Here is a 9074-nt window from a genome sequence, read left to right on the forward strand (position 1 = left end):
GGGCATGGCTCTTTGCCATCTGCTGGCAGATGGCAAAGGCTGCAGGCTCTTTACCATCTGTTGGCAGATGGCAAAGAGACCAAATAGGCATTAATTATGTTTCTTCTTATATCAATTCATTTTCACAGAAAATCAAACACAGATATATATATATATATATATATATATATATATATATATATATATATATATCCATGAACACATATCCAACACATGTTACCAATAGCCATGAACACATATCCAACACATGTTACCAATAGTCATGAACACATATATATCCAACACATATCCATGAACACATATCCAACACATATTACAAGGAGCCAAAGGAGAGAACCAATACCAAAGAGCCAAAGGAGAGAACCAGCACCACACTTGCACCTGGTATTTTTCTGCAATTAGGGCACTGCACCCACAAGCACAGGGGGCTAGTACCATTATAAACTGCTAAAAAAATCACTGATGCCTCTTCACGCACAAAAAATCCAGCTACTTGTGAGCCTAGCCTAATTAAATGGCCATCTCTTTTACTTCCATGATAGTGGCTGAAATGTCAGATATACAAGAAAGGAAATCATTTACTTGTGAATATTCTAAATGAAGAGCAGAACCTAGAATAATTTGCCTTTGCTAAAATAAATAAATTGAGAATGAAGATGATAGTTTCAAGTGACAACTCACCATTTCCCTTTGGTAGCACGCCAAGGAAGCTCTCTCTTGACTGTGACCCCCCGATCATATTCAGTTCCGCTCCCTGCAGGCACAAGAATTTTCTTTCTATTCCATTTCGCACCATATCTCAGCCATCATTCAGCATGCATCTGGACAACTTTGGACCCAGCAAGGTTTTTTCTACAAAGATCAAAGTGCTAAGTATAAGTTGTTAGGAGAAAAAGTGAATTTTATGGCACATGTACTCTGTTCCCACCACATGTAAATTTTAGGAGGAAAAGCCAGCTACAGCCATCAACCACAAAATACTAACCAATCTCCACAAATATGAAAATATTGCAATGAATACATGTTGCATGCCACTGCAGCCTGCATCACTTCATTAAAAACATCACCACTTTCATAGTAGCAAGATACAAGCACTTACGCTTATTCTAAATATACGCAACAAGCATCCAACCAGCAGAATGGTGAAATGTCAGTTCATCGAAAACTGTTTGTTTGTTCAACAAGGAGAATATATCAAGGGAAAGGGTAAGAATCTAGATTTATTTTCTTTTATCTTGCATGGCTGCTACAAGTGTGAATCAAGCTATACATTGCAACTGAAATATGGATTTACATAATGTATAATTGTAAGTGCATAACATCCAAATGGACAGAATGGTAGCATAGATGGATATCTAAACTAAAATAAGCATGTTCAAGTCTTATCAAATAGAACAACCATAGGAGCATGATCATGTCCTAATACCCAATATTAAAGCATAGAGCAATGACTAGTAGAATTTAAATAGGAAACATGGTTTTCCAAAACATAAATTCAGATTTGTGCAGGTTGCCCAGACTATATGACCAGTTTAGGAATTACTATAATCAAGGAAGGAGGCCTTTTTCAAGAGCCAGCATACTCGGATATCGTCCTTATGATTCATCACAACAAACAATTAACTTAACGCAAAATTCTTAGCGATGCATATATTTTGCATATCAATGCAAGGGAACAAAAACAAAACTCTGTGATGGGGATCATGGAAGGTTCTTTGCTCATAATTTATGATCTGTTTAGGATTTATAATCAAAGAAGGGACCTTTTTTAAGAGCCGCCTTGCTATACTGTCCTAGTGATTCATCACACCAAACTATTCAGTTAACAAAAGATATCAGCTAAGCATGAACTTTGGAAACTTCTGTGCAGCATACACTATAATCACTCCTTAGGTGGTAGAAAGGGGAAGGAATGAGAGGAGGGATACCTCGGCCTTGCTATACTGTCCTAGTGATTCATCACACCAAACTATTCAGTTAACAAAAGATATCAGCTAAGCATGAACTTTGGAAACTTCTGTGCAGCATACACTATAATCACTCCTTAGGTGGTAGAAAGGGGAAGGAATGAGAGGAGGGATACCTCGGCCGGGACCTCGTCTACGACCTGCAGCTCATTGGGAAGGGGTCAAATCTGCTGCTGCAAGCTCCCACTCCTCTTATCTGCCATCCAATGTAGATCCAACACATGAGATTGTCCACGAGCAAAACAGCTCACACCTATAGACTTAGCAAAAGCACAGTCAAGTATGCATGGTCAAATAGCTGAATGTTCTGCTGTAAGATGATGAAATAAACCAACCATCCAGCAAAACATTTTCTTTCATGTCACAGTAATCTAAATAGTGAAAAGTCAAGACTCTGAGAAGTTTGTAAGAAGAAAAGGCTTGCAATTAATGTATAACAGTAGAAACCACAGAAAATAAACTGCAGGTTGCTCTAAACTAAAATTGCTGACAAATAATGGCCGGGATACCTTATGGGTTAATAAATAGAAAAAACAATGATAACATATTGGATGGCCAAGAGCAACAAAAAAAAGAACATAAGATGCAGTTAAATTTCAGTGCATATACACTGTAAAGTTAATAGGTAGGGATCCAAGTTGCATGCTAAAGCTAGGTAACTACCAGAAATTACACCACTTAGTGTTGTAGCGTGGTCTTTCTTGTTTCCTCCTACATCTAGGTAACTACCAACATCCAGATCTAAGTCTACATAGCATCACAGATATAATTGGCCTTTGACAACAGCTACTCAATCGTAACAAGTGAGGAGGGAGAGGAAGATGCTAAGAACTACTCTTTCTGCCCATTATAATAACTGGCGTCTCTGTTTTACTTTCCTTAACATCAGAATTGATGATACTCATTTGCTTCTATTTAGGTCATACAAAAGCCAGTGTATCTATGTAGAATCATCATATGATATTTAAGCATCTGATCCTAAAAATACGCATAGTTCAAAGAACGAAACTGTTGTTCATAGTTGCTTCTGAATGTACACATATTCAGAGAAAGAAACAATGAACTGTTACATCTAAGCTGAGGAAAGACACATTAATTTAACCAGAGGCGGAGGACGGAAAAAAAATTAAGGTGTGGGAAACTGTCAACTAGACAAAATTGATGCCCCCTCAATAAAAAATTGATGCAAAAACATAATAGCCAATTCGATAGGCCGCGGGTCGAGACGGTGTTAGGGATGGATGGACGGGCGGGGGTGGCAGCGTTGTTGGGCACAAATCGGCGGCGGCAGAGGCGGGCCATCATCAGCATAGCAGACTCAAATCGGCAGGTCGGCGGGGAATACGATTGCGCTGCCGGCGGCGGGGTCGGGGATGGGCCAACGGGCGACGGCGGCGCGTTTCAGGGCAAAAATCGCCCGCGGGCGGGCTGGCGGAAGTCAATCATGTACTCTTATATATGTCACAAGAAAAAAATACATGTTCCACGCATCAACAAAAATTTATCCGTTCTGTTGTTGGATCGCCTAGTCACGAGTTCCATCAGGAGCGAGCCATGGAGAGAATCGATCCGATCGTTGTGCAGCGGAAGCGAGCTGGTTCGCGTACGTCTACGTAGTGAGATGGGCATGTGCTGGATAACACATCAATCAAGTTGCTTGCTTGTGTGCTTCCAATCTAACTTACGTGCTTCATCTAGCTTTGTTTGGGTGAATCGATCTAGCGTGGTCTAAAACTAACAAGCAGTATTTCCATCAAGAAAAGTATATGCTTATATATATAAAAAAATTGGTGGAAATCAAGGTGTGGTGGCTGCCACACCTTGCCCACTGGGCTCCTCCGCCAGTGAATTTAACCAAGTGAAGAGAATACCTGGAGGGCAGTTGGTGACCAGAATGCTATGCCGGCCACATGCGTGACTCCTAAACAGAGTGGTGTCGCCGGCCTGTAGGGGAGCTCAGGGCAGCGGCTTGAGGCTGGAGAGGGATGCGTCGGATGGGGATTTGGGGAAAGGAGAGATGCCGCGCCCGCAGCAGCAGCTGCTCCCCGGCTCGTTGTCATGCCCGCAGCAGCAGTAGCTCGGTGCAGGAGCAGCATCCCGACGTAGCTCCTCCCCAGCATGTCGATGTGCCCGCAGCAGCAGCAGCTCGACGCTGCTGGGGTCTCCTCGTGGTGCACCACCACCAGTGCCTGGGCGTGGCTCTCCTGGGCGAGGAGAGAAATCGGTCGGTGGAGATGGTGAGCGGGGAGAGGTGACCTAGGGGAGGAGAGCTGGGCGATGGGGAACAGCGGGGATCGCTGGAATCTGGTGGCGGCGTGGGGTGGAGAAAGCGGATCGAGGAGGATGAGAGAGATGGGATCCAACATGGGTGTGTGTGTGTGGGTGTGTGTGCAGCGTGGGTGGGGCCCGGGGTTGTGTGGGTCGAGGGTCCGTGGGATCGATCCGCGGCATGCGCTTCTTCTTTGCCGTCCGCGGAAAAAGAATAGACGGCAGCCCCACCTCTTTGCCGTCTGCCAGCAGACGGCAAAGATTCTTTGCCATCTGCTGGCAGACGACAAAGAGGTGAGGCTGGTGGGCTGTTACAGCGCTGGCATTCACTGGACCCACCCATCTCTTTGCCGTTTGCCAGCAGATGGCAAAGATTCTTTGACGCCTGCTGATGGACGGCAAAGAATTGACTAATGGCAATCAGGTTCTTTACCGTGTGTCAATTCTTTGTCGTCTGTTTTTTGTAAGCAGATGGCAAAGACCTTCTTTGTCGTCCGCTAGCATACGGCAAAGAGCTGGCTGATGGCAAATTCTCTGTTTCCAGTAGTGGAAGCCTGTGCTGGATTTTGGCGGTTAGGTACCTGGCCTCCCTGAGCTTCTTGATGTCCTCCTCTATCCACTGACATTGAAGGTTGGATCCGGACATGATTGAAGGTCCGAAGTGCTTAAGCCTAAGATTTAGGTGTTGGAACTCGAGGTGGGAGAAGGAGAAAGCATGGGAAGAAAGGGACAGGCCTCGGTCCCTCTATAAAGGGGGTGAATATCAAGCATCCTCAGCACGACCGTTTGGGACTTGCCTAAAATCGAGGAGTCATACCTACAGGCGTAGTTGGTTATCCACGCCCGTATTGATGAGAATCCCGTGATAAGGGGAACACGATCTCTGCTTCGACAAGACGTGCCAATAAAACCGCCTCGCAACACATGTAGTGGCAGGCTGGGAAAAATGGTTCGTAATGACCGGGCTGCGGCGTGATGTCACGCTAGGAAAAGTTGTCAGCAGATTAGATTTGTGGAATATTGTGCTCTCTACGGTGGTTTGTGGAATTTATTTTGCAGAGCCGGACACGATCCTCGTATTCAAGATCTTCTATGGAGTATTCGGAGATGGAACCCGCCTTGCAATGCCGAAGACAATCTGCATGCAGGACTCATCGTCATTGAAGCCTGGTTCATGGGATACTGAGGGAGTCCTAGATTAGGGGGCTAGGACAGCCGGACTATATACTTTGGCTAGACTATTGGACTGTGAAGATACAAGATTGAAGACTTCGTCCCGTGTCCGGATGGGACTCTCCTTGGCATGGAAGGAAAGCTTGGAAATTCGGATATGTAGATCTGTTTCTCGGTAACCAACTCCGTGTAACCCTAGCCCCCTCCGGTGTTTATATAAACCGGAGGGTTTAGTCTGTAGGACAACAACAATCATAATCATAGGCTAGCTCCTAGGGTTTAGCCTCTACGATATCATGGTAGATCAATTCTTGTAATACTCATATCATCAAGATCAATCAAGCAGGAAGTAGGGTATTACCTCCATCGAGAGGGCCTGAACCTGGGTAAACATCGTGTCCCCAGCCTCCTGTTACCATTGGCCTTAAACGCATAGTTCAGGAGCCCCTACCCGAGATCCGCCGGTTTTGACACCGACACCAGTGTCATCGGATCCCTCAATGGCAAGCACAGTCTTGCCCTTGCGCTTTCTGTTATGGTGTTGTCCCTTCTTCGCCGGGGCAGCGGTGTCGTCAATGGAGTTGGTTTCCGCACTAGCATCCTCACTGGGGTACTTCCTCCCCTCTTCAGCTCGGGCGCACCTATCGGCCCGAACATAAAGTTCGGCCACATCTTTGACCATGTTCATCACCAGCTCTTCACGCATCTTGCAGTTGCACACATTCTGATAGAATGCGCTGATCACGGCGGTAGGATGAACATCTGGGATGTTGTATTGCACTCGACTGAACCTCCGGATGTACTTGTGCAGGCCCTCACCTTCCTTCTGGGGAATGATATGCAAATCACTTGCCTGGCCATGAGCCTGATGGCCTTCGATGAAGGCGCCAACAAACTCATGACACAGATCCGACCAAGAAGAAATGGAATCCGCCGGCAAATGCATCAACCATGACATGACATTGGGCTTGAGTGCCAACAAGAAGTAATTGGCAAGCACCTTACCGTCACGTGCCCCAGCAACCTGCATCACGATGGTGTAGATGCTGAGGAACTCCGACAGGTGAGTCTTGCCATTGTACTTCTCTCCAACGTTGGGCTTGAACGTGCGGTAGGAGGGCCACTGGAACTGCCGCAGCTCACGGGTAAAAGCCGGGCAACCCACCTCATAGGGTAGGCCATCGTAGCTTCCTCGTACTGGGTGGTCCATAGTGGGTCCTGCCCACCTATATGACTGGTGGCGCGCTCAACGTCCGCGCTCGATGGTAGTTCGAGTGTCTTCATGGGCTCTCTCCTGAAGAACTTGACGCTGATCGTGGTGGGTCCATGGATCGGATGACGCTATGGAAGTATTATCACAAGCGTCATCACGACGGACCGACACCCACGGTGGCTGGCGTGGGGGAGGAGAGTGCACTGTGCCTGCGTTGCCTCCGGTCCTCCCTCCATTGAGATGCGATGGCTTGACGGAGCATCGGCCTACGGGCACTGTTGGTCGCGGCTCGTCTTTGTTGGAGATGCCCAGAGGCTCCGGACGGTGGTTCTCCATTCGTCGAGCTTCTCCGCCGTAGGAGGAAAGTCGAGGAGCAGCTGTGCGCGTGCCAGAGCTTCTGCTAGCGTGGGCGGCAATGAAATCCGCGTGGACCGTGACGCGCTCTGACCTCTAACAACGTCAGAAGGAGCTCTATCATGGTACTATGGCCGTACACCATTTTCGCTAGTGCTTCGATGTGCATGCTGGTCTTCTCTGCCCCGCGAGTGATGCGCGGGGCTCTTCCCACGGCGGCGCCCGGGGTCACCAACATGGTGATGTTGCTCATCGTGCATGACTTGGGAGGAGCATGCCGTGGGCGCCGGCATGGGCGTCTTGGAGGTCGTCGCGCCGCTGGCAGGCGGCACGGTGATGGCTCTGGAGGGCCCCGCGCCGCCTGCGGGGGGCACAACTCCATCTCTGGATCCAACAGCGTGCGGCTCGTCGTCTCGCTCATGCGCGATGTCGCCCGCCCGTGTCTGGCTACTAGAGCAATGCGGGTGTTCACGGGCCGTGCCCGGGTTCTGTCCGTGACGGCCCCGCTACCCGCCCGCACTAGCACGGGCAGTCTGGCTCTGGATGAGCCTATCGCTGTCCTCATCTTCCTCTTGGGAGCCATGACAACGAAGAACTGTAGAACTAACTATCGAACCAGATTGTCTCAACTGCGCCCCTACCTGGCGCGCCAAAGATGTCGCTGGGAACGACACCTATGGGATCACGGGGATCCCTACTACGGTTGTAGGGCGCGGGGTTGAGAGAAGAGCGGGATCGATAGTCAGCCAAGCACACTGGTCGTTTACCCAGGTTCGGGCTGCGAGGATGCGTAATACCCTAGTCCTGCTTTAGTGTCTATTTGATTGTTCTTGGAGTTCTTGAGCTAGCTACGATGCGTAACTTACCCAGGGGTCTGAATCCCCCTCCAGTATGCCTCGGACCTCCTTTTATAGTCAAGGGGATCACCACAGTGGGACACATGAGGTGGCATCGGTGTATAGTGGCTAAGTTTATCGCTAGCCATTATGGGAGAAAGCGCATTTAATGCGCCCCTTAGTTGTGCCCCTCACTTTATCAGGGACGGAAACCAGCCCCGTCCCGTCCGTCGCCGCACCACCTCGCTCCAACACACGTCCAGGCCAGCGAAGCGCACGGTGTCATGTAGGCTGGCAGGCTGCTGAGGTGGTGCGGTGGTAGGGCCTTCATGAAGATTTGCATGCCTCCATGTAGGCGCTCGCTGAGTTGGCCTGGAAGCCTCACGTCGACACGCAGGCGCCTGCCTATCTGGTGGGCTGGCAGCTGCATGGGAACAGCGGTGGGACCTCAGCGGGTGTGGGCCTGGCAGTGGCCCCGCGGATGTCCTCGGAAAGGGCCTTGCCGGGGCCCCGGCAAGGGTCTTGCCATGGCACTGTGGTCATCCCCGGAAGGATCTTGCCGGAGGTCTTGTGGATTCCCTTGGCAAGGGTCTTGCCAAGGATTGTCGTTTTCTGATCCTTGTCTTCACAAAGATCTGCATGCCATCACAGAGGCTCCTCCTGAGCCCTGGTTCCAACATGGTCGATGGTGTTTGGAAACCTCGGGCTCAAGGGTGGCGCGCCCTGCTGGCGTTGGGCAAGTTTCCCCAGCAAGGCTCCTGCCGGAGCTGCGGAGGCTGCCCCTGTTGGATTTCGGGTTCCGGCAGACCCTCTAGATTCGAACACTGGGGTACGCGCGGAGATTACACCCTCTACCTACCTGCACCTCACCGCCTCGCTAGGATCTAAGTTATGAAAGGAACAACACAAGAGACATAGGGTTTATACTAGTTCGGGCCACCATTGTGGTGTAATACCCTACGCTAGTTTGTGGTGTGGTGGATTGCCTCTTGGGCTGATGATGAACAATACAAGGAAGAACAGCCTCGCGAGGGTCTGTTCTTGGCTGGTGCGATGAACTGCCCGGGGGAGTTTAGTCGCTCTTTCTCTGCTAGTTTCTAGATGATGATCTCTCTCCTTTTTTTTCTCTCTCCTCTTGGGTGGCTAGTCCTATTTATAGGCAAAGGCCCTGGGCCTCTTCCCAAATATTGAGCAGGAAGGGCGCCAACAATTGGCCATTTTGAAGGGGAACATCTAGTACACTTATGCTAACTAAAGTTGGTC

At 49.2% G+C, this 9074-nt stretch overlaps 1 long non-coding RNA gene and 2 other non-coding genes across 7 annotated transcripts; all 3 read right to left on the reverse strand.

Moving 5' to 3' along the window:
- Positions 1-223: 223 nt before the first annotated feature.
- Positions 224-4338, reverse strand: LOC119278061. Of its 5 annotated transcripts, none has more exons than XR_005137469.1 (4): positions 3839-4338; positions 2084-2163; positions 682-852; positions 224-545 (listed from the first exon to the last, which is right to left on the reverse strand). It is a non-coding gene; the product is annotated as an uncharacterized LOC119278061 (long non-coding RNA). The 5 variants fall into 5 exon arrangements; XR_005137472.1 differs by having other exon boundaries at positions 682-1928; XR_005137471.1 differs by having other exon boundaries at positions 682-1969.
- LOC119282916 lies at positions 1508-1618 on the reverse strand. The gene has a single exon (XR_005138945.1). It is a non-coding gene; the product is annotated as a small nucleolar RNA Z118/Z121/Z120 (small nucleolar RNA).
- On the reverse strand, positions 1713-1816 carry LOC119282918. The gene has a single exon (XR_005138946.1). It is a non-coding gene; the product is annotated as a small nucleolar RNA Z118/Z121/Z120 (small nucleolar RNA).
- Positions 4339-9074: the final 4736 nt, after the last annotated feature.

This window comes from Triticum dicoccoides, chromosome 3B, assembly GCF_002162155.2.
Source record: "Triticum dicoccoides isolate Atlit2015 ecotype Zavitan chromosome 3B, WEW_v2.0, whole genome shotgun sequence".
Taxonomy (NCBI): Eukaryota; Viridiplantae; Streptophyta; class Magnoliopsida; order Poales; family Poaceae; genus Triticum; species Triticum dicoccoides.